The 27,256-nt window shown below is 46.9% G+C and overlaps 1 pseudogene; it reads right to left on the bottom strand.

The window, feature by feature from the left end:
* LOC141094359 (uncharacterized) overlaps positions 1-27,256 on the bottom strand; it is a 108,667-nt pseudogene that overhangs the window by 54,599 nt on the left and 26,812 nt on the right.

Here is a 27,256-nt window from a genome sequence, read left to right as displayed (position 1 = left end):
CCGTACTGTTCACGCTGATCCCCGGCTCCAGTTGTTTGAAACAGCTCACATCATTGTACCCTGCTCTGCCTGTGATCAGTGCAAACAGGAGACAATGTTGACAGTTATATTCGGCCTCCACTGTCTACATAATTTTACTCCAAGTATAAAAAAAAACCAAAAAAACACATTATACTCACCTTAAAACCTAATCCAGTGAAGTCATTGTCCTATGTAAGGAAACGAAAATAAAAAAACAACATCTCTCACCTGTCCAAAGTAGAAAGAATCCAAAGTGTCCAACACAGTAATCCATCTGTGCGACATTTGCTTATCAGTGACCACTCACGTTGAAAAGCTGGCTAGAATGACTCGTAGCACCTCGATTTCTCAAGGTGAGCTGCGATGATCTCACTGAGGTCATCACACTTCATAGGTCCGCTCTCGCTGCAGGGAGTCATTTTTTCCTGCCCTTCAGCGGGAGCAGTTGCATCATAGCCCTCCATCAAACTCCATCGCACCCAAATGCACTACAAATATTGGCTGGTGAGTAGCTAATCCAACCGTTATCCACCCCCAATTCCTCAAGATAGTTGGACCATGATTGTAAATAAGCCCCTGTACCTTGTGTCACTCCCACCACATTGTAGATTGTGAGCTCTTATGGGCAGGGTCGTCAATATCTTTGCCTAAATTATTGTATTATCGTTAACTTTGTTATGACTGTTGTATATGAACTGTTGAATTGTAAAGCGCTGTGGAATATGTTGGCGCTATATAAATAATCCAAAGCGCTGCCAATACGCCACGTGGCAACATGCCCTAAGATGTCCCCATTACTAACCCCATAGTCAAATTGTATATAAAAAATACACTTTTGCATTTGTAAATACACACTGAGAATTAAGTCCTTTAATTGAAAGAATGACACAGACTCCTTTAACAAACCTAAATTAAACCATACTCCCGTCATCGCCCAGTCCGCTGAAGCAAATGTCCCCTCTAAAAGAATTAAAATAACCACATTCCTCACCTGTCCGCCAAGAAGATAATAAATCCATTTGTCCCGCGTCGCATCTAGCTCTGCTACATCCAGACTGCATTGTTGCATGATGCGACTGCACAGCATGCCATCCAGCAGAGAAACTGAGCTGCATGTGCATGCTCAGCTCAGTGTCTCACAGTGAGCTCCTTTCACCTCACTGACGTCACAGTGAGCGTGAGAAAGTTCTCAGGCTCGCGGTGCCAGCAGAATGGCTCTGAATTCCCAGGACCTATGAACCCAGTTCAACTCACTAACATCAGTGCGAGCGCCGTTAGAACTCTGCCCACGGCAATAGCGCCTATGATAGTGAGTTGAACGGAGTTCATTGGTTGTGAAGTCACAGGACCTTTCTGACAGCATCGTGAACATGAGAACTTTTTCACGCTCTTGGTGACAATCAGTGAGGTGAAGAGAGTTCACCGCGAGACACTGAGCTGAGCAAGCACACACAGCTCAGCATTTTTGGTGGATGGCAGCTTGCCATGTAGATGTAGCAGAGCTAAACCAGTCATGGGACAAATGGACTATTATCTTCTCGGCGGTCAGGTGTGGAAAACTGTTTTTTATTATTTTAATTCTGTTACAGGAGACATTGCCTTCAGTGGACTGGGTGATGATGCGAGTATAGTTTATTTTAGATTCATTGAAAGGAGTCGTCATTCTTTCAATTAAAGACTATTTTCTTGGTGTGTTTTTTCTAATTCAATTTGACTATGGGGTTAGTAATGGGGGTGTCTAATTGATGCCTCTCCATTACTTATCTCTGGGCTTATCACATGACAATACAAAAGGTGACATCAATCCCTCCATCACCCCACTTGCCACCGTACCAGGGCAAGTGGGAAGCGCGAAGGCTAAGTGCCAGAATTGGTGCATCTTATATATGCTCCATTTCCAGGGTGGTTGAGAGCTGATGTTTTTAGTCTGTAATGGAGCCAATGTCCATGGTCCCTTTGTAGGCTATTAATATCATCCCACACCTGTCTGCCAAGCCTTTGCTGGTTTTTAATTATAGGGGGATTGTACATCATTTTTGTGAGGGGACTCCCATTTTAATAAACAGGAAAGGCCAAGTATACAGCTGTGAACTGATATTAATATCCTGCGAAGCTCCATGTGCATTACCCCTTTCCCAGGCTATAAACATCTGCCCACAGCTGTTGGCTTTCCCTCTGCTGGTTAATAAATTGTCAGTGGACCCCACACCAGTTTTTTCAGAAAATAATTTAGTAACTAATAAAAAACATGTAGAGTAAGCTGCACACACACTGTACTAATTCTGTATGTGACTGACATCTTTATATCTATTATTATTTATTTGTATAGCACCATTGATTCCATGGTGCTGTACATGAGAAGGGGTTACATACAAATTACAGATATCACTTACAGTAAACAAACCAACATTGACAGACTGAAACAGAGGGGAGAGGACTCTGCCCTTTCGGGCTTACATTCTACAGGATGGTGGGGAAGGAGACAGTAGGCTGGTGGGTTGCAGCAGTTCTGGTGTTGGTTGAGGCAAGCTGTAAGCTTTCTTGAAGAGGTGGGTTTTCAGTTTCCGTCTGAAGGATCCGAATGTCGTTGATAGTCGGACATGTTGGGGCAAAGAATTCCAGAGGATGGGTGATATTCGGGAGAAGGCTTGGAGACGGTTGGGTGAGGAGCGAATAAATGTGGAGGAGAGGAGGTCTTGGGAGTTCTCTTCTATTGGGTCACGTTGTGATCTTACAGTATGCGGCAGATGAATTGCTGGCTTTTTCAAAGGACATGGGTGTGTAAAATACGGACGGCACCCGTATGGTCAGAGTGCCGTGTGATTTTTTTTCCCGCACCCATTGATTTGCATTGGCGAGTCTCGTCCGAGATATAAGGACAGTTGCAGAATGCTCATAGAATAACACTGATCAGAGTGCGGTCTGATTTTATGTATGAGCCCTTAATGTGACTATAATGTGATTTTTTATTTTATTCTTAATTTTACTCTATGTAGACAGCGGGCTCTGAATACAACTATCAACATTGTCCCCTGCTCCCGCTGACTGCAGGCAGAGCAGAGGACAATGATGTGAGCCGTCTTCAACACCCGACACCGGGAATCAGCGCAAACAGTAACGCTGATTCACAGGCGCCGGTACAAGGGATACTGGTGCGGCACATGGCTGCCACACATATGAAACACAGACACATATCTCCAGGCCAGACAAAATTGTTGGCACTTTGCCAAAATTTGCTTTCGGCCATGACTATCTATAATGTGGTGTTGGATGCATCTTTCTGTCCGAAGCAGGTATAGACTGAGCTTGCACAGTGTGGCCATAGTCAGAAGGACGCATCCAACGTTAATAGAGGTGACAGGGAGGACGACGAGGATGGAGGAGGAGTGGGGCGCTGGAGATTGTGATAGGCGTAGACGCTGACCGAACGTGTGAGTACTCACGGCGAGCTCCGGCGAGGCTGGAAGAGGAGTGTTGGGCCGGAATCAGCCCCTGTACATGGCGCGATCTACGGTGCTATTTTATTGAAGAAAAATTCACAGTGCCTTAAAAAAATAGCGCTGGATAGCACCGTATGCGCCATTTTATTTAAATATTTAAAGGAGACAATGCGCAGCAGGGGAAAGTTTTATTGATGTTTTGTTTGTATAGAACAACAGCAGCACATGCAGGGTGGGGGAGCATATAATAGGATGGGGGAGCATATACCAGGACCATTTTATTATTTAAATTCTGTGATTCTGTGGAAACATGGTTGAAAAGCAATGTCTGACTTTCATTTGTTCATTTTCATAGATTTTTTAATTATTACTTTTGTCAGGTTCAAGTTATTTCCGTCACCATTGTGGCTTTTTCTTTCATTAAATGAGGGGAACCAACAGTTTTGACCACGTGTGTAATTACAGTAGAATCTGTGACTTCTCTGCATTTAGTGGTCACTACTCACCTGGGTAGTCATCTGTAGGAATCTCCTCTACACACCGCTCATCACCCCTCACATATGTCTCTGTAGTATTAATATGGGTCAGATCTTCACCCTGAAACAAATATTGTAAAAGTCACAGACAGATGGAGAAGTCCCATCTATGATCAGCTCTAATCCTGCCATCTCCACCGCTCTCATTACACAAGTGTAAAACATATAATACTGGTGGATAAAACAAGACTGAGCACAAGACCTTCACAGCCATCTACACATCATAGGGGAGATCTCCTGACACCTTCTCTCCATCTACCTGATGATCCTGAGGAGCATTGGGATCTTCTTGGTTACAGTCCTGTGGAAGAAGAGGACGGGGACATCTCTCTGGTGTTGTCCTCTTACTGGATAGATCTGGAGGAAACACATACAGGGACTGAATTCATTCTTTACATACAGATAATTATAGGCCGTGTGTATTTAGTCCTGTCTATTACCTGGTGGTGTGAGGGGCTGGGGAACCTCCATCATGACATTCTTGTACACATCTTTGTGTCCTTCTAAATACTCCCACTCCTCCATGGAGAAATAGACGGAGACATCCTGACACCTTATAGGAACCTGACACATACAATGATACCGTCATCCCCCCGATCCCTTCATAGCGTTACATTATAAATGTCCCAGCATTCCCAGCAGTGTCACCTCTCCAGTCAGCAGCTCAATCATTTTATAGGCGAGTTCAAGGATCTTCTGGTGATTGATGTCCTCATGGATCAGGGGGTGAGGTGGAGGCCCCGTTATTGGGCTCAGGGGTCTTCCCCATCCCTCAGACACAGGGTCCTGACAGCGCTCACTAGAGGTCTTCTTCACCACTGTGTAATCCTGGTTATGGAGAGACACATTAATAAATCTCACTGCAGACATTTCCAGAGTCCTCACCTCTCCAGTTCTGTCCATCTGTTATTCCCATAGATAAGAATGATGTAATGTGACATCATCAGAATCTCTCACCTCTCCAGTAAGCCGGAAGAGGATCTCTAGGGTGAGGTGTAATATCCTCTCCGCCATCTTGTCTGTAGCCATTTGTTAAAGTTTAAAGTAAATTTTCTAGAAGATAATTATACCGATTGTATCTGCCAGGATCCTAAATGGAAGGAAGATCAGCTGATGAAGAATCATACAAAATACCATGGGAAAACAAGATACAGGAGCGGTGATGCTGGTATAGTGTAAGGACATGTGAACACCGTGTCTTTTCAGGTGGACACGTCCTGTAACCAATCCGAAAAAGTGCAAAAGTTGGAACATAATGCACAAAAATGAAAAACTCACTGTTCATACTCAGTTTTTCAACTTCTATTAACCCCTTCAGGTTTCTAAAGCTGCAAAACAGTTACAAGAAGTGACCTGAAAACAGCAGATAAGACGCCAAAAAAATGGCATCTCAGGACCCCGTCCATTCTGAGGACCATAAATAGTGCCTATAGTGAGGTCACAGGGCTCATTCTGTTACGAGTCCATGAAAAAGAAAAAAAGAAAGGACTGTCCAGGAAGGCATCAATGTGCAGTGTACGATACGGGGAGTAGAGATGTGCAAACTTGTCGGAAAACGTTCGTCAATCTCAAATTCGGCACGAACGTAGCACATTCAGATTAGCGTTCCCGAGCAAAGTTCAGGCACATTTCGGTAAATGATCACGTTTCCAATAATGCTTTTGTTAGGCATCACAGGGTTACTGCAACAGAGAGTAGCCAGAAGACCGCAGCGTCTGATTGCTCCTACTCCTGCACTGAAAAGCACTTCTTTTTAATGGTGTTTTTTCCTTTTGGCAGAACAGGGGTTAATCGACCATGTTGGAAACTCTGAGCTCTCAGCTGTGCTCGGTTAGCCATTCCCATCCCCTTTATAATCTGGGTCCTGAGTCAAACCCACATCAGAGCTAGCATTTATTTCATGGCTTAGGAGGAAAGGTGTTCGCATGAGGAGTTTTGGAGGAGTTATCTGTGATTGTTGCGTGGCTTGTAAGTGTGGTAATTCCCTTCCCTCCCCTATATTAGTATTTTCTCCATCCTCCACTCTCCGGTGCATTCCTCTGTTATATGTGAGTGAATATTTGCATGGTGTTTTCAATTTATCCTTGTTTGTGTAGCCTTGTCTGTTGAGTTGGTGTACTGCGGTGCACAGTAGCGCCCCTCTTCCCTAGATGAGGGAAAAGAACATATGGAGGGATAACTCTGGACATAAGGCAAGGGTGGCTGCCCCATCATCTTCACCTTCAGAAGTATCCCAGGGGAATAGGGCGAGCTAGGGCACCCCCAAGTGTTAGGAACAGGGAAGGAGCTCCTTGTCCCGGGTCACCTGACAGTTGATTCGTGACATTAGGACTAGGTTGGGGGGGGTTGTGTTAGATGAGGGGAAGGGGTGATGAATAGGGAGAGGTCAGAGTAGTGGCGGTCTGTTTGCTTTTTAATTTACTGAATGTGTGTATTCCGCAGCCAATCAAGGTGCAGAAACCATCAACAACTTCATGACACAAGGGCTTCTGTCATTGGTGAAGTCACATGTCCCTCTCCATATAAAAAGCGGACATGCTTCGTTTGCACTATTTTCTCAGTGTAACAGCGCAAAGAGGCCGCTCCTGCTGCTGCAAGATAACTTGTCATACACTTAGATAGAATCCTGTGTGAAATCGACCTTCCAGCATCAAACTAGTTTATGCTAATAGTGTGGCGCATGCAGTAGTCCACACTTCCTACTCAAAATCATTTGGGCTAACATTGTATTGCGGTCAGGACTCCAGAGGTCACATTTACTAATCAAAATAGTTTGGGATAATACTCTGATGCAGGCACCAGTCCACATTTCAACATATTAATCTTTTGTGCTAATTCTGTGGTCTAGCCACACTATATCAGCCAATAAATGCTGATTATTAAATTAATGACAGGTGACTTACAGGTCTGCGCCCAGGGTTGTGAAACAGCTAGTTAAAAAGAGGGGAAGGGTACAGCCAACATGAGTGGGAAAAAGTAAGCTTGTGGTGGAAGGGGGAAAAGGCTTGGTGTTCGAGGTTTATGTGGGGTAGGCTGTAATGTTGCTGAAAGCTCTACTGAACAAACATTGTCCTATCCAAAGACAAATGACTTGTGTTACTGGACAGGATACTAAACTCCCTTTCTTTTGCAGCCACACAGCGGTACACCTTGTAGATGAGGGCCAGAAAGAGCATGTGCTCCAGTAGATAGCAAGTGCTGCATCAAATGGCCTCTCCTCCTCTTTCTCCACCCTAACATGACACACAGTACTGAGCTCAGATGTGGCACCAGAATTACCCTTGTTTTTTCCCCGCATCAAAACTCTCCAACCCCCCAACTCACCCAGAGTACTAATCGTATATTTGCAATGCATGGAGGCATGGGGCAGGGTCTGGGATAGGGCTTGGACCAGCATTTCTAGCTTAAACCTTGATCACTAACAGGTGGATGAGTGACAGGTGTAGGTCTGGTGCTCTGAGAGCCCTGTCTAATTCAGGCAACAAACTTGGGAGACCCAACTCGGAGTCCAAACACCACTAAAGTGTCATCAATTTGCCCAGAGTAGAATTAGTATAATGAGGCTCTGACACTCCTTCCACTACAGGCAAGACACAAGATGAAGACACAACTTAAGAATCTCCACAATTCCAAAAATTGTTAACAGCAACAGCAGGCACAGGATCCATGACAAAGGTGTCACATACTACAATAACGCAAGATCGATGCAGCCCACTGAAAACTACACCATCGCCCAGTCTGTGATTGGGGTGCAACAGTCATTGGAGATCCAGGACTTGTTCATATTGATGAAAGTTAGGCCACTCAGCCATTTTTGAAGACCAAAATGCAAAAGGTTCCAAATTCCCCCTGATGGTATTGATATTGAGTTGAAGATACTCTTGCACCCTCTTCTCCAGTCGTTCGAGTGTCAGACTTGCACTCTCTTCTGCTGGTGCATGTGCTGGTTTAAAAAATGAGTGAAATGAGTCACAGACATTGCTTATGCCATTTACACTACTGATGCTAATGTTCCTGGACGTTCCCAGGGTTGGAACTCTATAACTGTGATGCACTAAATGTGCGTGACTGCTGTCTTGAGGAAAACCACTCTTAATTCTGTGTACAATCGTGTTTGGATACTCCAACAGCATATGCGCATCCCATTACAGGGTGAAAGCATCTGGCAAAATTTACTCTTGTCCCATGGATCTGAGTGGCAACCCAGTAGCCAGCACAATTTCTAATCCTAAAAATATGGGCATCATGTTGTAGATGGTGCAGCAAGAAGGCGCTCATATGTGGGGCGCTTCCATGAGGTCTGAGTCTATGGTGTTTTGGTGGCAGGGTAACACTCAAGCTTGCTTCCTAACATCCTCTCCTGACAACCACGGACAGCAGAGAGGGAATCATTATTCTCTTCATCTCCTGACTGCTGCATGCCCATCACCTCTTCCTCCTTGTCCTCCATTTGTTCCTCAGCTCCTGCACCTTTGTCTTGTACCATGACCTCCTCCCCTCGATCACTTAAATCCACCCTCCCATGGCACCCACTTGTGCGACAACAGTCCGGAACTTTAAGATATTGATATCACTTCTGCATCTTTCGCCTCTTCCTTCGGGACCACCACAACTTCCCGCAGACTACTAAAAGTGTGCTCCAGTATGTAGATGACCGGAATAGTGGTGCTGATGATGGCATCGTCAGCAAAAAGCATCTTAATAGCCATTTCGAAACTGTGCAAAAGGGTGCAAAGGCCCTTCATCTGTGCTCACTATGTAAGCGTGATTTTCACATCTGTACTATGTTGAACCAAGCTATGCAAAAGGACATATTACACCAGGACTTGTTACTGCTGCCACAGTCGCTGCAACATGTGGAGAGTGAAATTCCACCGTGTCGGCAGATCGCATATAAAACTGCTAACCGGTAGGCTGAAAGACCTCTGTAGTGATGCAAGTCGTTGACCTAGTAGCGATATTTCTGTACCACCAGGTTGAGGACGTGAGCCATGCAAGGCGTGTGTGTAAGGTTGACCCCCACAGTGGGGAAAGCAACATGTTCGCAGTTATCGCATACCCCATTCCCTGCATCCAGTTTGTGTGGAAACTGCCATTGTTCAAACTAGGCCTGGATAGCTGTCCACAACTCTTAAGCTGTGTGACTGCGATTTCCATGGCATATTAATTTAAACCCTGCCTGATTGTGGTGAGACCTGGCTGCGCAGTACGGAGGAAAGGGGGGATATTCTCTCTGCAATGTTGTAATGAATGTCTCATTAAGAGAGAGAAAGCCTAAGATAACTTGATAGCTCAATAAAAGGACTCCATAAAGTTCATAAATAGAATATGCAAGAAGATGTTGGGAGCTTGCAGAGTAAAAAGATTTCTTTGCACATCATAGCCAAAAACCATAATAGAAAATGCATGATAGTGGGGAAAAGGGCAGAATATACATAGATCATAAATTGTACATAATTATCCAGAGTCCACACTGCTGCAATGTACCCCCTGACGCGCGTTTCGAGATCTCTTCCTCAGAAGGGGTGCACCCCTTTTTATGATCTATGTATATTCTGCAAGTCTTTCCCCACTATCATCTTCTTGTATATTCTATTTATGAACTTTATGGAGTCCTTTTATTGAGTTACCATTAACCCAGTTTAGTGCTGTAGGATACGTTTAGTCCTGGTTTATTCACACTGCTCTGTGATCCACTTTAAAGCATCTTTGCTTCCATTTATTTATTTTGGGATCTTACTTGCAGACATTTATTTTTGATTGTTATTTATCTGTGATGGACTGAGTTTATCCCTCTGCTCAATGTTTGCTGTTTTGTCACTTTTTTTGTGTATTGTCTTCCCTTTAAGGTTTTTAGACATGGTTCAATAAAATTTCTATTTTATAATATTTCATTGGAGCATTTTTTGTCTTAGGCTTTCTCTGTTCTCACAGTCCTCAGTGTTTAATTTTGGGGCAGTTTTTGTGCTTTTCATTAAGACAGAGGTTGAGGCCCTACAAGAGGTGGAGAAGACAAGAGCAGTGGAGGAAGTGTTAGATACAGAGGTTTGTCCCACAAGCCTTGCGTGAGGCAGTGACCCCTGTAACAGCTAGGGGGCACTGTGTGTTCTCCCCTGGATATGCACGGAGGCATATTGAGGCTTGGAGGATGAATTGCGGTCACATGCGTAGCTGGGATAGCAATGGGGAAGCAGTGACCGATGTCACAGGTAGGGGTCGCTGAGTAGTCTCCCTAGGATATGCACGAAGGTGTATGAAGGCCATAGGTCGGCATGGCAGTCATGGACGTAGCTGTGACTGCAATGCAAACTGATAATAAAAGTGTTAGGCTACTTTCACACATCCGGTGTGTGGGGTCCGGCGGTGTGCGGTGAAAAGCCGGGCCGCCGGATCCGGCCTGCAGCCGTGACACCGGATGTGTGTGCGGCGTCTGATACGGCTCGGACAAGATTTAAAGGAGCCGCAGGAGGAGGTGGAAAGAGGCAGCCGCTGAGAGAGACAGCTGCTGAAAGGGAGGTGAGGGGAGGGTAGGAGAGGAGAGGGGAGGGGAGGGGAGAGGAGAGGGGGGTGGAGAGAGAGAGACACAAGTGGGGTTAACACTCAGTGTCCAGGCGAGAGAATCTCTCTCTCTTGCCGGGCACTTATGGGTTAACCCCACAGAGAGATCTCTCTCACCCAGACACTGTGTTAACCCCACAAGTGCCCGGCGAGAGAGATCTCTCACAAGTGTCCGGGTGACAGAGAGAGATCTCTCTCTCTCTCGCCGGGCACTTGTGGGGTTAACATTCACAGAGTCCGGGCATGCGCAGTGGAAAAAGCCGGTCCGGCGCTGACAAAATACGTTGCAGAGAACGTTTTTTGCAGATGCCGGACGGCTAATTTTTGCCGTGTCCGGCAACAACCAGACACGACGCATAACCATCCGGCACGATGCGGCGACCATGAAAGCTTATGGGACAAAACCGGGTCCGGTGCTGGATTGGGTTATGAAAAATTTCACCGCATCGTGCCGGATTACAAAAACCGGATGTGTGAAAGAGGCCTTAGTCTTGGACATGTCAGTGTCCAAGACAGAGGTAGGGAAAACCCGCTCTGGATGTTGTGTTGAAAACAGATTGCAGTATGATAGTGTTGCAGTCTGTTCCATTCTGGATCCAGGTTTTCCATGTGGCAGGTTTCTGTGACAAAAGCCCTGCAGGAAAGGGTTAGTGAGGTCTGAGTAAGGCTATGTGCACACGTTTCGGAATTGCAGCAGAATTTCTGAAATTCCATTCCGCGGGAAATATGCGAGAAAACCGCATTTTAAATTCCCGCTGAAAAACGAGTGATTTGCAAGCGGAAAACTTGGAAAACTGATTGACGAGTGTGACCAACTTTTTACTATTGAGGCTGCCTATGTGGCATCAGCAGTAAAAAGATCTGTTAAAAATAATTAAAAAAATAAAAAAATGGTGTTTTTCTTACCTTCCGGCATCCCGTGCAGACTACCCGATCCTCGCGATGCTGCCGGCAAGTCCCGTTCCCAGCAGTGCCTTGCGACAAAGTCCTTTGATGACGTCGCGGTTTCGCGAGACTGCTATGTCATCAAAGGTCATTGTCGCAAGGCATCACTGGGAACGGGACTTGCTGGGAGCATCGCTGAGGCCTGCTGACGCTGCGAGGGACATTGGAAGGTGAGAATATGACGATTTTTTTATTTTAATCCTATTTTTTACAGGGATATGGTACCCAGAGCCCGGAGGACAGTCTCCTCTCCCCCAGACCGTGGGTACCATCCGCAAATGTTCTGCTTACTATTCCCATGGTGGGCAAAGCCACATGCGAAAAGTAAGCAGAACAATGCATTCCTATGTGTGCGGATTTTCCAGCGATTCCGCACAAAGAATGAGCATGCTGCGTATTTTTTCGCGATGCAATTCCGCTGCAGAAAAATCCGCAGCATTAGCACCGCATGTGCGGAATCACATAGGATTCCATGGGATGCTTTTTTTTTTGCGTTTTCACGGCAGAATCGTGCGTTTAAAAACCGCAGCAAAAACCGCTTTGTGTGAACACAGCCTAAGACAGAGTGCTTAGTGAGTCTCATGGCCAGAGTGAGGCCTGGCAACCCGCGGTGTCCACAGAGATGCAAGTCGTCCATGGTGACTGGTCTCGGATGTGGACAGTTCTGTGCCAGGAGGTGAACCGGAGGTGGATGTCCTGTTCCCGAAAGAAGACTGACATGTGTAACGATTGCAAAACAGGTGGACATGGCGCCCGGCTGCGATCCGGAAGATATCCTGGACGGGGTACGGCTGTGTGAGTAAAGAAACTGTGATGCAGCAATGCAAGACACCCAGAGGAAATAGTCAGAGGAGGACTAGTGTGTGTAGTGCCTGCAACATGTAATGCTGTGTGAATAGAGTCTTGGCTACGGCACATATACACCCACGGGAACGAGTCAGAGGAAGAGTGGCATGTTTAGTGTCTGTAAAATGAAGGATGCCGTGTAATATATATTCTGCAAATGGTGAAATGGATACTAATTATACGCAGACGTTATATGCACTTGTGTGGATTGGACAATTATGTGTGAAGATAACACATTAAATAGACTTTTGTGTTTGGATTTCGTGGGTCACTGCCTCTTCACTGCGTACGGTGCTACCGCTGCCTTACACTTGGTTATTCCAAGACTTGGTGTTTATTGGCATCTAGTGGTTTAGGTCACAATCCCTTATGGTGTAGTGGATTATTTATAGCTGTGTGACTGTGATGTCTAAGGCATATTATTATAAACACTGCCTGACTGGCTTATTTCTCCATCCCCTTATGTGTAGTGGTTTAGTTCTCCAACTCTAGGTGTTTAGTAGTTTACTTTTCCAACCCCTGTTGTCTAGTAATTTAGTTCTCCATCCTCTGCTGTGTAGTGGTTTACTTCTCCATCCCAAAGAGCCCTGCAGGCCTTGGGGATTCCAAGACCTTCAGAGCAGCCCCTTCCCCACAGCCACCCAGTGCCTAATCACCAAGATGTAACGACCCCTGGCCTTGCTTGCTTGTCCAGGTGTCAGTAGTGAAATGCAGCCTGGAAGACATTTGTTTTACATAAGTAATGCCGACTGGGCAACTGGCACTGTGTGACTGCGATGGCCATCAGGTTTCGGAAAGTGACTGCATACACCAGCTGGAAAAGCAGCATTTCCATGGCAAACGGATTGGAGATGGTGAAGTTCAAGCTGTTAGCTATGCCTTGTGTAGGAGAAAACAATCTTTTACGTGACCACAACTGCGGGACCAAGGGCTTCCTCCAGTGCGGAGGGAGGGTGGAGTATGGAGAACACGACAAACTGCTGGACTGTGAATGAGGTGCAGATGGAGATGTTATGGTGGATTGAGAAAGATGTGATGTGTTTGGTCACTGAGATCTGTCAAGAACAGCAGGCATGTCCACTTCCGTAACAACTGATGGGCTGTCACTCACCGCAACTGTAGTGGGTAAACAAGTGCAGGTTGTGAGGCCGGAGACTTGTGTGAGAACATTTACCACAGTGAAGGAGGTGGAAGCAGCAGATGTGGTTGCGGTTGATGGGGGCGGACGGTGGGTGGTGAGGCACACTAGGCCACATATTAGCGCTGTGAGTTTCCCAGAATAATGCATGTTGATCGCGCATGTACTGGTTCATGCATGCAGTAGTCAAAATATTGCAATTTTTCCCTCTACTATTTTTTTTTTTTTTTTTACAAAGTTGGCAGATTACCAGAGTTAGGTTTCAAAAAAGGCCGAGGCAAGGCAACCATTTCCACTCATACGAACCGCACACCTGCCACCATTGTGGCTGAGGATGCAGGGCTTCTCATGTTTGCATCACTCGCACATCTGTGGTTCCCCACAGTCAGTTGGGAGGTTGGAAAGTTGTGAGACGGTGGAAAACCAGGGTGAATGCGGTGCCAACTCTGAGGACTGTACTGTGTGTGATGTCAAGGTGGAGGAAAAGGAGGAGAGATCACTTGATGCAGCACTTGCTGTCCACTGGAGCACATGCTCGTTTTGGCCCTGATCTAAAAGGAGTAGATGAGTGCATCCTACAAGCTCTCTGTGCCTCGAGGTAACCCTGGACTCTGCGCTCTCCTTCAAAATACATATCCATGCCATTTCCACTTCCTGCAGGCTACAACTCAAAAATATTTCCCGGATCTGTACTTTCCTAAATCAAGAATCTGCAAAAACCCCTAGTCCATGCATTCATCATCTCCTGTCTCGACTACTGCAAGCTCCTGCTTTGTGTCCTCCCTTCTCACAGTCTTGTACCCCTCCAATCCATCATAAACTCTGCTGCCTGACTAAACCACCTATCCCCCCCCCCCCACTATTCCCCGGCCTCTCCACTCTGTCAATCCCTACAATGGCTCACCATTACCCAGAGACTACAGTTCAAAACCCTAACCATGGCATACAAAGCCATTCAAAACCTGTGTCCTCCATACATCTGTGACCTCGTCTCCCAGTACTTACCTGCAGGCAACCTCCGATCCTTATAAGATCTCCATCTCTACTCCCCTCATTTCCTCTTCCCACAATCACATACAAGATTTCTCCTGCTCATCCCCCCTGCTCTGGAACTCTCTACCCCAACATACCATGCTCTCACCTACTGTAGAAACCTTCACAAGGATCCTGAAGATCCACCTCTTCCGACAAGCCTACAACCCGCAGTATCCATCTCTCCACCATACCGCTGCACAAGCAGCTCTACCCTCACCTACTGTATCCTCACTCAGCCCTTGTAGACTGTGATCCCTCACGGGGAAGGTCCTCTCTCCTTCTGTATCAGTCGGTGACTTGTATTGTTTATGATTATTGTACTTGCTTTTATTATGTACACCCCTTTACACATAAATGGTGCTATAACAAATAATACTGCTGAGCAGCTGCCAAAGAAAGGGAGTGGAGTAGCCCATCCAGTAACAGAAGATGTCAAAATGCTGCACAATTATACTATTCCTACTGTGGGGAAATTGATGCCACTTTGGGCATGTGTGACAATAATTTTCTGAAATGTGGAGACTCCAAGTTGGGTCTCCTTCACGTGTGCTGCCTGAATTTGGCAGAGCTCTCAGAGCACCAGGCCTTCACCTGTCACTCATCCACCTGTTCCTGATCAGTGTTTCAGATTGAAATGCTGCTCCAAGCTCTGCTCCAGGCATCCATGCTGCACAATTATACTGTCTGTACTTTGGGTCATTGGTGACACTTTTCCTGGTGTCTGCTCCTAATTTCAGCTGTGTGGGGAGCTTTTTGGCCCCTGAAAGTGTTGTCTATGCGATTGGTTTTGCCTCTCACTGAATTCAATGGGGTTCGGGGATGTTGGGTGACCGGTTATTTTCATCAGTGGAATGCACCTGTCCTGCCCCAGCCTTTATCAATGGAGGTCTGATGCATCCTGCTAGTGCATTAGTCAAGGTTTTGGTGAGTCTAACTTTCATGCAATATGTTTTTTTTTTATGTTTGCTGTTTGAGAGATAAGTTTAAGGGACTCGCAATTATTGAGGTGCGGCCTCCTCTGGAGAGTCTGTGTGATTATTTAGATGAAGAACAAATGACAGAAGAAAACAACGGCGAATCCTGATAGAGAATAATGGAGCCTCCAGCACCGACCTCCACCCGCAGAGCCGCACTCCACATAGAGAATAATGGAGCCTCCAGCACCGACCTCCACCCGCAGAGCCACACTCCACATAGAGAATAATGGAGCCTCCAGCACCGACCTCCACCCGCAGAGCCGCACTCCACATAGAGAATAATGGAGCCTCCAGCACCGACCTCCACCCGCAGAGCCACACTCCACATAGAGAATAATGGGGCCTCCAGCACCGACCTCCACCCGCAGAGCCACACTCCACATAGAGAATAATGGAGCCTCCAGCACCGACCTCCACCCGCAGAGCCGCACTCCACATAGAGAATAATGGAGCCTCCGGCACCGACCTCCACCCGCAGAGCCGCACTCCACATAGAGAATAATGGGGCCTCCAGCACCTACCTCCACCCGCAGAGCCGCACTCCACATAGAGAATAATGGAGCCTCCGGCACTGACCTCCACCCGCAGAGCCGCACTCCACATAGAGAATAATGGAGCCTCCAGCACCGACCTCCACCCGCAGAGCCGCACTCCACATAGAGAATAATGGAGCCTCCAGCACCGACCTCCACCCGCAGAGCCACACTCCACATAGAGAATAATGGAGCCTCCAGCACCGACCTCCACCCGCAGAGCCGCACTCCACATAGAGAATAATGGAGCCTCCGGCACCGACCTCCACCCGCAGAGCCGCACTCCACATAGAGAATAATGGAGCCTCCGGCACCGACCTCCACCCGCAGAGCCGCACTCCACATAGAGAATAATGGAGCCTCCAGCACCGACCTCCACCCGCAGAGCCGCACTCCACATAGAGAATAATGGAGCCTCCAGCACCGACCTCCACCCGCAGAGCCGCACTCCACATAGAGAATAATGGAGCCTCCAGCACCGACCTCCACCCGCAGAGCCGCACTCCACATAGAGAATAATGGAGCCTCCAGCACCGACCTCCACCCGCAGAGCCGCACTCCACATAGAGAATAATGGAGCCTCCAGCACCGACCTCCACCCGCAGAGCCGCACTCCACATAGAGAATAATGGAGCCTCCGGCACCGACCTCCACCCGCAGAGCCTCACTCCACATAGAGAATAATGGAGCCTCCGACACCGACCTCCACCCGCAGAGCCGCACTCCACATAGAGAATAATGGAGCCTCCGGCACCGACCTCCACCCGCAGAGCCGCACTCCACATAGAGAATAATGGAGCCTCCGGCACCGACCTCCACCCGCAGAGCCGCACTCCACATAGAGAATAATGGAGCCTCCAGCACTGACCTCCACCCGCAGAGCCGCACTCCACATAGAGAATAATGGAGCCTCCGGCACCGACCTCCACCCGCAGAGCCGCACTCCACATAGAGAATTATGGAGCCTCCAGCACCGACCTCCACCCGCAGAGCCGCACTCCACATAGAGAATAATGGAGCCTCCAGCACTGACCTCCACCCGCAGAGCCGCACTCCACATAGAGAATAATGGAGCCTCCGGCACCGACCTCCACCCGCAGAGCCGCACTCCACATAGAGAATAATGGAGCCTCCGGCACCGACCTCCACCCGCAGAGCCGCACTCCACATAGAGAATAATGGAGCCTCCGGCACCGACCTCCACCCGCAGAGCCGCACTCCACATAGAGAATAATGGAGCCTCCGGCACCGACCTCCACCCGCAGAGCCGCACTCCACATATATGGCTGCTCTGTGCGCACAGGACCTGTGATGAGGTCACAGGAGGGGAGGAGTCAGGGGTCACATGATCAGGGGCCTCAGTGTGTGCAGGACTCTGCTGTGCTGGTTGTCATGGTGCTGGATAAGGGGAAGTTTCTGTGTGGGGTCAGGAGGGGTTTATAGTGTGGATGTAGCAGAGCCGCGTGTGTACGAGGTGTATGGATTTGGTTTCCAGTACCATCTCTATGCTGATGACACCCAATTATACGCTTCTTCTCCTGACATCATGCCAGCCTTTCTAGAAAAAACGGGCGATTGTCTAAACACATCATGTCCTCCTTTGCATAGATCGATGGTGGTCAAATACTTTGCCCCCGCCAGCCGGTCTAACAACTCATCCACACGCGGCATGGGGTATGCATCTGTCACTGTTTTCTCATTGAGCTTACGATAGTCTACACAAAACCGTGTCGTCCCATCCTTCTTGGGCACTAACACTACGGGGGATGCCCAGGGACTATCTGACTCTTCCATGACCCCTAAACGCAACATCTCTTGTATCTCTTGTCACATCCCCTCTCGTACAGACTCAGGGACGCGGAAGGGGTTTTGTCGCAGGGGGGTCTGATCCTGGGCCTCAACCTTGTGTTGTGCCAGGCGAGTGTACCCCGGTCTCTCTGAAAACATCCTCTGTCGCAGCCTCAACAACGCCTCCGCCTGCTGTCTCTCCCGGGGGCCTAAGTCTTCACCCAAGTGTACCTGGTCCCATGTTTTAGACTGAGTCCTTTCCCCTAAGACATCCGGCAAGGGAAGTCCAGCTAAATCCTCTGCTTCAGGTGCACAGATGGCCACTACCTCTTCAGGGCGCTCCCGGTAGGGCTTCAGCATATTCACGTGGAACATGCGGATAACCCTGGGGTCGTCACAATCGGCGATATTATAGGTTGTGTCGGCTATTTTCCCCACTACCTGGTAGGGCCCCTGCCATGCAGCTTGAAACTTATTCTGCTTAGTGGGCTCTAACACCAGGACCTTCTGTCCTATTTCCAAAGTGCGCTCTCTGGCCCTCCGATCGTACCATATGCGCTGGCGCCGCTGGGTCGCCTGCATGTTCCAACGTACAGCCTGAGTCAGCTCCTGTAGGTGGTCCCGGAATTCCAGCATTCCAGCACATAGGGTACAATAGGTACCCCTTCTATGAGGCCCTACCCTTCCCAGGGTTCCAGCACTAAGTCTAGGGGTCCCCTTACCCGTCTTCCGTATACCAGCTCGAACGGGGAGAACCCCGTGGATTCTTGGGGCACCTCCCGATAGGCAAACAGGAGGTGTGGCAAGAATTTCTCACAGTCCCTGTAGGTCCTGGTAAAAGTCCCAATGAGCTGTTTTAATGTCCCGTTAAAGCGTTCACACAACCTATTGGTTTGCGGGTGGTACGGGGTGCTTCTAACGGACTTTACGCCGCACAGCTTCCACAGTTGGTTGGTCACCTCTGCTGTAAACTGGGTACCCTGGTCCGAGATAATCTCCCGGGGAAATCCAATCCGTGAGAAAACCTGGAGCAGGGCAGCCGCCACCGTCTCTGCCAGTATGTTAGGTAACGCAACCGCCTCTGGATACCGTGTGGCATAATCTACCACTGTCAATATATACTTTTTCCCGGACGGACTGGGTTTGGCTAACGGCCCTATCAGATCGACAGCTACTCGGCTAAATGGTTCCTCCACAATGGGGAGGGGGCGTAATTTGGCCTTACATTGATCCCTCCTCTTGCCAATGCGCTGACAACTGTCACAGGTCTGGCAGTACTGACAAACATCATAGGTTACCCCCGGCCAAAAGACGTTTTGTGTCAGACGATGCCTGGTGCGACTGACACCGAAGTGCCCAGCCAAGGGTATATCATGAGAGATTCACAGTAGCTCCTGCCTATACTTCTTGGGAACTACCAGCTGTTGTTTTATAGTGGGGCTCGTCCCTGTGTGGTCCTGCTTCCATACAAACTGTTCCCCTTCTAGTACTCCTCTCCCTTCCTGTGCCTTCCCACGATATCCCTCTAATGAAGGATCCTCAAGTAACTCCCTCTTAAAATCATCTGGGGTGGCCCAAGAAATGTGTCTGGCTAAGGGAATACATGCAGGGATGGGATGTTTTACCTGGGCCTCCTCTGAGTGTGATTCCGCCTCCGCAGCTCGAGCTTGTCTCCGGGTGGTCACAGGATAGGTCTCAGCCAGAGGGGCCACCGAGAATGCAGACAACATGGGCCCCAAGTCATTTCCCAGCAAGACGTCTGCAGGCAAATCCTCCATCAAGCTGACCTCAACAAGGCCATCCCCGACTCCCCAGTTCAGGTGAATCCTGGCAGTGGGTAGTCGATGTATAGCTCCCCCTGCTACACGGACTGCCACTGTCCGGTCCGTCTTCTCTTGGTCCCGGACGAGATGAGGCTTCACAAGGGTCAAAGTTGCTCCGTAATCTCTTAGTCCCTGCATACGTTTCCCATTAACCCACACAACCTGTCGATGTTGTTGATTATCTGCGCGGGCTGCCTGCACTGGGTCTACTCCATGCAGCACTTCCTCCATCTCTTCCACCCCTTGGATAGCCATAGCCCCCAATGCCGGGTCAGCTTTGCCTTGGTAGCAGTGTACAGCAGCCCAGCTGAAGGTAGCTGTTCCCGCCTTTGGCCACTGGGTATGCTGAGTCCGGTTGGGGCATTGTCTTTGCAGGTGGCCCAGCTGACGGCAGGTGTGGCATCGCGCCCCAGGGGGACTGTGGTAGGCCGGGTTTCTAGCTGGTCCCCCTACAATCTTCAGTGGTTTGGGGCCCTCCAGGTCCATGGGCGGGCCCCTAGTGACCACCTTTGATCCAGAGAACTGCGGCCTCCTGGCATCTTGATGTTCATCGGCCAGACGAGCGGCTTCCTCAAGAGTCATTGGCCGCCTGTCCCGAAGCCATTCCTGTGTCTCGGGGTGTAGTCCATTAAAGAATCGTTCTAACAGGAAGAACTGGAGGACGTCCTCCTTAGTGGTTGCTTGGCTTCCTTGTACCCACTGTAGCAGTGATCGCCGTAATTTACAGGCCCATTCAGCGTGGGTATCGGTTACGCGTTTTATAAGTCCGCGGAACTTTTGGCGATAGGCCTCTGGTGTCAGCGCATACCGGGCCAAGATCACTTCTTTGATCCGCTCATAGTCCATACAGTCCTCATCAGGTACTGTGCGATAGGCGTCCGCTGCCCGGCCTGTCAGCTTGCTGGCCAGAATCTGAACCCGTTCCTCCGGCTTCACTTGATGAAGGGCACACTGCCGCTCAAAGTCCTGCAGAAAGCCATCAATGTCTTCCTCTGCCTCCCCCAACTGTCAGAAGGCATTATACTGGATCTTTTTGTGGCTTACTGTTGAAGGTACCTGGTCGAAGGCCAGAGCTCCCCCTGCTCGCTGGCTCTCCTCTCTCCGCTCTGCCATCTCCATCTTGGCCAGCTCCACTTTGGTCCGCTCTGCCATCTCCATCTTGGCTAGCTCTATCCTGGTCCGCTCGGCCATCTTTTCCTTCAGATCAGTACGCATATCAGCCATCACCTCTCGTATGATCTCTACTGCAGGGTTTAGGCCATAGAACGCCAATCTGTTCTTTACCTCCCTCTGGAATTCGGTCTCCTCCACGTTCACATTGGAGGGCTCTGCACTGTCGTGTTCCATGATGGCTGCTATCAAATCCGCTTTTGTTTTGTTGCTGGCGATCAACCCTCGGGCTTCCACCAGATCTTTTAATGTAGTCCTCTTTAACTTCTGGTAGTTATTTTCAATTCATTCCTTTCCTCCTGTAGAAGGGGTATCAAATCCCGCTGTCTGCCACCAGTGTAATGGGGTCTACCAAGCTGGGGTACCTCTTTCAGCACCACCCCATGTTTTCGGAGGTCCGCTCTGCTTTGGCTGGAGTCTGAATGAATGACGCTGGCTGGAATCCCTGGGTTACATGGGCGCATATAAAAGATCACTGCTTCTCCATGTATTTCCAGTCTGACAACACTTTTCTCATAGGACACAGAATATATCACACAGATACAGAGGGCAGGCCAATAGAAAAGCGGCAGGCCAGACATGCATTACAAAAGCCGCAGGTGGCCGGAGCCTGACGATGTTTACTGTGGAAATTACAAAGGTGGGGGGAGGGCGGACAAAAGGGGAATGCTGATGCATTAGGGACATGCATCTCACATAGAACCTATTATCCATACATATAACTGCACAACATATTCTGGGTGCTGAGTGGTTCTGTAACACGTAACAGCCCCCAAAAATTTTCTTACAAAATTCTGATTTTATTTTCACCTCCTAAATATAGAAAAAACCTACATGTTTGATATTCTGAGCACTCGTACTGACCTGGAGAATTACATTGTCAGGATAGTTTTACCATATAGTGAACACGGTAAATAAAAAACCTAAAATTATTGTGGAATTGGTCTTGGGAAACCTTAGTGTAATACATGTGTCTTCCAGGGAAATGGAGGGTTTGGAGTATTTTCATTTTTTGACTAATCAATTGGATAGAAAACTAAGTTTGGGGGGCTGATTTGGACTATCATAAATGGAGTTATGAGTTATATAACTGTTGTTTACGTTTGACTGGGACTATCCCTACACTTTTTCCTCCTGGCAGCCCCAGGGATTTCCTGTCCGACACCACAACACTCCCAAGATGCGATACATTTCATCATCTAGCATACTTTGTTTGGAAGGGATTAAGGCACACTTTCCATGCCTATTTTGGGCCGTAGGCTCCAGATGTTGCATGAATTTCAGCAGGAATTTTGATATGACCTCATGCTGCCAAAACAATATATACTTCACGTGCCTCCAGCCCACTGCAGATTGAACCTCAACTTGACATGAATCTCCCACTTTCCCTTATCTAACTGGACCAGGAAGCGATTCCCATTTTTGCTCGATTTAATCTTCTGATTCTGGGCTGCTCACAAACATTTAACTGTAATATCTTAGCCTATTCCTATATCTTACACACTGTTAGGCCCACCACTGCCTATCTGCCCTATTGTTCTTATCTATCACTAACTAAGCTCTAAACTATGTTCTTGACTTTGCCTACCACAGAGATTGTCAGGAACACCGTACTGCACTTGCTCACTGAACCAGTGTGCTTGTCCTGAGTACAAAAACAGTGCTCAAAGATACCTGTGGAGCGGGACAGCAGCAGTGACGATGCGTGCTTCAGACTATCAGGACCTGAAGCACGTGACTGCTGGGGGCATGACCTAAGCTCCACAGAGCTAGGAGCTGCAGGAAAACTCCTAGAAAGGTAACTACGGGATAAGTTACCAAGGGGCATAGACAGGGACGGAAACCAGATTAAGCCGGATCAAAGCACGAGATAGCAGGACAGTACCAAAGGGTTAGACAGAGCCAATAGTCAGGACGTAGCAATAGATCAGAAAACCAGAACCATGTCCTAACCATGACAGAGATGAGTGTAAGGTTACCTTAGAAAAATATTCAGGATTGAGAGTCCTCAGTAGTTGATACCTTTTAATGGCTAACTGAAAAGATGGTAACACATTGCAAGCTTTCGAGACTACTCAGGTCTCTTCATCAGGCTAACTAATATAAAATCTGAAGTCACATATTTATGCACAATACAGCCTAGAAAAAATGCAATAGATAAGACAAGTGACGTGAAGCAGAGCTATCAATATGGGAGAGGGAGAAACGTAAATATAAACATTGGACCAGTTCATAGATAAGGAGTCCGGATGTTTTATGGTCCTCACCCACAATTACTTTGAATTTGACAACAGGATCTATCTACAGGAGACTGGCACAGCTATGGGAAGTAAAATGGCTCCACAGTATGCAAATCTTTTCATGGCCAAGCTTGAAAGCGACTTTTTGTTCTCATGCCCCATCAGGCCCCTGGCCTACTACCGCTTCATTGATGATATTTTAATCATCTGGACGGAGTCTGAGCAACAGCTAAAGACGTTCCACGAACAGTTTAATCAATTTCATCCCACCATCAATTTAACACTCAACTACTCCAGTACTGAGATTAATTTTTTGGACACCATCATTAAGCTAAAAAACAATGAAATAGAGACATCCCTGTATCAGAAGCCATACCTTAAATGGGACAGTTTCCATCCAAAGCACATAAAGAACTCTATTATCTATAGCCAAGCCATCATATACAATCGTATATGCTCCAACCCCATGGATAGAGACAAACACCTTGGTCGCCTCAAAAAGACCTTTTTGAATCAGGGTTACCTTCCAAGAACAATTGAAAACCAAATTACAAGAGCCACCAGATTGTCAAGGAATCACCTGCTACATTACAAAGCTAAAGAAGAAAATAACCGAGTGCCTCTAGTAGTCACCTACAACCCAAATCTGGAGGTGCTAAGGGGAGCTGCACGGAAATTACAACCTTTACTACAAAAAGATGCCCAATTAAAATTCATTTTTCCAGACCCCCCACTGCTGTGTTTTAGGCAGCCCCCAAATTTAAGAAGCATCATTGTCAGAAGCTCCCTGTCCTCTCCAACAGCTGCAGGAACCTTTCCGTGCAACCAGAAAAAATGTAAAACCTGTCCATTTATAATGACCACGGACAAGATAAAGATCCCCAACTCACATCAGGACTACAAGATCCCAGGTACTTTCACCTGCATTACATCTAATGTGGTGTACTTAATTATTTGTACTAAATGTCCAACTGGGGGTCTGTATGTGGGGGAGACAGGGCAAAAGCTTAGAACAAGGATGAATGCTCATCGTCACACAATAAGAGAAAAAAGAATGGATCTACCTGTGGCAAAACATTTCTGTATCCCTGATCACAGCAGCATGGATATGAAATTACTGGTATTGAAAGGTAACTTCAATTCTCAGAGAGAGAGATGAGATTGGGAGTACAAATTTATGACGAACTTTGACACTCTCAGTGCTGGAATGAATGTGTCGCATGGATTTATGTCTTTTTACATCAATTAAGGAATTTCCTTTTAAAACCTCGTGGGGGCATCACAACACAGAACTAGACCCCAATCAGAGGACCATAAAACATCCGGACTCCTTATCTATGCACTGGTCCAATGTTTATATTTATGTTTCTCCCTATCCCATATTGATAGTTCTGCTTCACGTCACTTGTCTTATCTATTGCATTTTTTCTAGGCTGTATTGTGCATAAATATGTGACTTCAGATTTTGTATTAGTCTAGCCTGATGAAGAGACCTGAGTAGTCTCGAAAGCTTGCAATGTGTTACCATCTTTTCAGTTAGCCATTAAAAGGTATCAACTACTGAGGACTCTCAATCCTGAATATTTTTCTATCTACTGGCTAACACGGTACAAAGATATACATCTTTCCTGTAACAGGTTACCTTAGACATTACCAATACAGTACTCACTCAGCAACATCAATACATATAACATTTTATGCATTTTACAATACACCATAAAAACACAATACACTCACGTTAGTATTCACTCTACAATTGGTACACAGCAGTAGCTTTCACACCCTTACAGCAGAGTAAAGGGTGACGAGACTGTGTGGACCATCTGTGGGCTGCACTTATCTCATTGTTGGCCCATTGCGATAGATGAGTGGACGAGTGAGTGGGAAGCGGAGGCCCCATTTGTGGTTGCATCCAAGGAACATGTGTTATGATTGAGTGGTGTTCGTGACAAACCCAGTTTTATAGTCCGGACCATAGGCTCATTTTTTCAGGATGACTTGGATTGGTCTATTGAACCACTTCACCCCGAAGCCTGTTTTCACCTTCCTGACCAGGCCAAATTTTACAATTCTGACCACTGTCACTTTATGTGGTTATAACTCTGGAACGCTTCAACAGATCCCACTGATTCTGAGACTGCTTTCTCGTGACATATTGTACTTCCTGATAATGGTAAAAAAATTTTGATATGACTTACATTTATTTGTGAAAATATTGAAAATTTGGCAAAAATATGAAAAAAATTGCAATTTTCAAACTTTAAGTGTTTATGCCCTTAAAGAGTTATGTCACACAAAATAGTTAACATTTCCCACGTGTCTATTTTACATTAGCACAATTTTTGAAACTTTTTTGTTAGGAAGTTAAGCTAGGCTCCGTCTGAGTCCGCAGTGTAATATCTGCATGCGCAAACAGCGCTTTTTATCCGCATCATCTTACGCATGATGGCAAAAAAAAGCTGCATGTGCATGCATTTGCATGCATTCGTGTTATTTATGTGCATGTGTTCGATATTTCCAATGTTTTGCAGTAGCTTTTCCTTTACATCAGACACCCAATGGGCATGCCTCATGTGATTTCTATATATATAGACACACTGCATTGAGGAAATCCACGTCTTTGGCTGCTGCATCCAGCTGCAAGTTGGATCTTGACATGGAGAGCTTCTATGAAAATCTGGATTTACAATTGAAATTGGCTGTTGCCTTTGCTTGTCAAGAAGAAAGAAGACAAAGACTGAGAAGACGTCGTTGTCATTACTGGCAACACCCCATCCTTGAACTCCGAGAGAGCCATGAAGCCTACCACTCTTTGTACAGCAAGTTGCGTGCAAACCCTCAGAAGTATTTTGACTACACGAGGATGTCTGAATGGAGTCTCGATGACTTGCTGCAATGTGTTCGAGGATCCATCACCAAGCATGACACATAACTCCGTCGAGCAATTCCTGCTGAGGAACGTCTGTTGGTGACCCTGAGGTATGCAATTGTGAAAAACAAACACATGTTCATAATATTATTGTTAGAAAACCCATGTATTTTATAATCCATTTTCTGTTCAGCAGATTTCTGGCTATCAGAGAGACCTTATCATCTCTCCATTTCCAGATTGGAGTGACCACCCTTTCTGGGATTGTTGGAGACACTTGCAGGCTTTATGTTATGTTCTGCATCAAGAATTTTTCCCCCACCCAAAATTGGCTGGCTGGCAAATGCTGAGAAATTCAAGGACATTTGTGATTTTTCTAACTGTGTGGGGGCTGTGGACAGCAAACACATTCAGATTATGAAACCTGCTGGAAGTGGAACAGAGTATTTTAATTACAAAAAATACTTTTCGACTGTTCTCATGGCGATTGCAGATGCTGAATCTCTATTTGTCACCATGGTCGTTAGCTCATTTGGATGAGGAAATGACTCTCAGACTTTCAAAAACTCTGACATGGGCCAACGTTTGTATCATAATAATTTCAATTTTCCACAGCCACAACCTCTTCCAAAAACTGAAGGACCGCCAAAGCCGTTTGTTGTGGTTGGGGATGAGGCCTTTCAAATGTGTGCCAACCACCTAAAACTTTACTCACGTAGGGAATTAAATCACACCAAACAGATTTTCAACTACCGACTGACAAGGGCATGAAGAACTGTGGAGTATGGCTTTGGCTTGCTGGTATCTAAATGGTGCATTTTGGGAACAGCCAAAAATATAAAAATTGAGACAATTGATGAGGTTGTGAAAGCTTGTGTTGTTATACACAACTTAATCCTTGCAAAAGAGCAACCCAACTTAGGACCTGAGGAACCAGTTACATTGCATGATTACCAAGATCACCCTCTGAGAACTACAGTAGAAGTTACCAAGATGAGGGATAAGTTTGCTGTATACTTTGTTCCTAATAATGGACGTGTGGCATGGCAAGACGGAATGGTTTAAGCCGCTAAGTAAAATGTACCTGTAATGTTAAAATGTACTTGTAATGTTAAAATGTACCTGTAATGTTTACAGAGTAATAAAATATCTGTAGTGAAAGGTTACAAGTTCCCTCAACAATACAATACACGTGTGTGTTTGAGGTGGCGCTTAAAGAGAAAGAAAACACAGATATTGCAAAGAAAATAAAAAATTTTTTTAACAAAAAATAATTGGGTTTAGGATCGCGGTCTGAGGGTGAGATGGGGTGGACCTTGTGGGTGTGGAGCTGTGAG

Source organism: Dendrobates tinctorius, unplaced genomic scaffold (genome assembly GCF_039654945.1).
Source record: "Dendrobates tinctorius isolate UK_male_01 unplaced genomic scaffold, ASM3965494v1 ptg000063l, whole genome shotgun sequence".
Classification (NCBI taxonomy): domain Eukaryota; kingdom Metazoa; phylum Chordata; class Amphibia; order Anura; family Dendrobatidae; genus Dendrobates; species Dendrobates tinctorius.
Note: the sequence above shows the minus strand (reverse complement) of the source record. Positions and strands in the feature narration are given on the sequence as shown.